The sequence below is a fragment of the Phalaenopsis equestris genome, unplaced genomic scaffold (assembly GCF_001263595.1).
Source record: "Phalaenopsis equestris unplaced genomic scaffold, ASM126359v1 Scaffold232797, whole genome shotgun sequence".
NCBI lineage: Eukaryota > Viridiplantae > Streptophyta > Magnoliopsida > Asparagales > Orchidaceae > Phalaenopsis > Phalaenopsis equestris.
Genome location: NW_018250758.1, coordinates 267,817 through 269,966, shown reverse-complemented (window position 1 = coordinate 269,966; position 2,150 = coordinate 267,817).

Below are 2,150 nucleotides of genomic sequence, written 5' to 3'. Positions count from 1 at the left end.
TTCCCTCGTCTATAAATACCCTTTTGGGGAAAATTTTAGAGAGTTTTTTTTTTTTGTTTGAGCTATTTGAGCATTTCTTTTGCTTGAGGCTTGCTCTATACTTTATGAAAGTTGTTCGAGGGAAGTTTTTGTTGGTTCAATTTTTTCTGACTCGTATACTGAAGAGGAATTTTGGTTGATTCGCTATTTCTTTTGGATTTGGCTTCTTCCATTCTTGGGATTTGGAGATTATTTCTGCTTACTACATCTAAGTTTTTTAAAAAAATTTCTGGAAGCATTCGGAACTAAGTTCCCCTCCTTTGCTTCAACTGTTTCAAAGGATTCTTGACTTTAGAAAGACATTTATATAAGAATTTATATTCATGAGATGGACTTGTGTTACAATATCAGGAAGTAGATAAGATTTTTAATGGATCATTATTCCCTCAAGTGATTAGAATTCGGATTTGATGCTTTGGATCATTGGATAATCTGTAGAAGTTCTGGATTGTGGGGAAATAAAGATTTGAACACTCTTGTGAGAAGTTGGTGTTCCCTGTATTATTTCATTGGCTTCTATACGGTTCAGATACATGTGAATTCTCTTGTATCATTTGCTTTGAAGGTGTGGTGCACTTAATTTTACTGCTTGTGGACCCCTACTGTTTAATTTCTAAACTCCAATTCTTTACACACACGCTAACCGATTCTTATCCATTTACATATCTAACACCTCTCATTTTTTTTTCACATTATCAGTATTTCTGATTTGCGATTCAGATTTGGGAAAACTAGTTATCTTGCATTCTTTTATAATTCTACTACATACTTTTTTATTGGGAGATGAACACATTTTGCTTTGAATATAAATGTACTTGGGAAGATTTCTCATATGCACCTCTTGATGGCTGCATATTCACAAAATCAATATTGAACTATTTCACATTTATGCTACCTAAAGCTTTTTCACTAAATCAACATACGAGATGTATAGTTTTTATTTACAATTTGGAGATATTTGAAGATTGAAAGTTTATTTGAACCTTAAAATTGTTATATAGGATTGGTATATTAATACATTCGGAATTTGTTTTGGTGGCTCGGTTTTACTTCTTATACTACTACTCTTGCTCGAATACATGATGGAAATCTTTTTTATAGTTTGGAAAATATATTTTGCGTTCGGTTTTGGTGCTCCTTGATGCCCCTTGTACAAATACCTGCTGGAATTCATTTTTATGGTTCAAAAATATATATGGGACTCGATTTTTATGATCCTTGCGGGGCTCGATTTTTATGCTCCTTGTTGCCCCTTGTACAAATATCTGCTGGAATTCATTTTTATGGTTTGAAAATATATATGGAGTTGGGGTTTTATGCTTTTTGCTGCCCCCTTATTTGAATAACTATTGGAAGTCATTCTTTACGGTTTGGAATACATATTTGTGGCTCGCTTTTAGCCCCTTCGTGGTTTGAATTCTTTTTGGTGATATCTCATTCTTTTCTAGCTTCCAGCCACCTATTGGATTCACTTTTACTCCTTGGCTCTCTTTTACTTGTGAAGTATATCATATAGTAGTTTTGGATTTTAATCCCTTGTTGGAATTGGCTTCCTGTTTACATAAATTTCATAAGTTTGAACTTGGCAACATGAGAAGAGAAACATATTTCTCCTTGAAAATTTGATAGAGCTTGCAATGATCACATGTACAAGTTTAAAGTTTGAACTTAAAGGTAGAAGGTGAATGTTTTAGAAATTCTTAAATGATTACTTCTCTCATTTTCTATATATGAAATATACAAAATTTTATTGGATGAGCATATGAAATATTAAGGTGGCCTATTAGTTCGAGATGAGGGACAACAGGCAATGATGCAAGAGAACCATTGATCAACTCTTCTTATAGCTGAAAATAAAAATCAATATTCAGTTAGAGTGATGCCCTTTCACCCCTAAGTCGTCGACATCTCTAACTCAATATTCAATTAGTGTGATGCCCTTTCACCCCTAAGCCTTTGTGTTCTCCAAACACCCCTCCAATACTTGTTGTGTGAGCTGAAAAACTTCCATCAGTATTGTTCAAAAGGCTTGAGAATTGGTAATTAGGAAAGAGCATATACTACATGCTTTGCACAGATACTACACTTGTAAAATAGCAGATACTACAAGT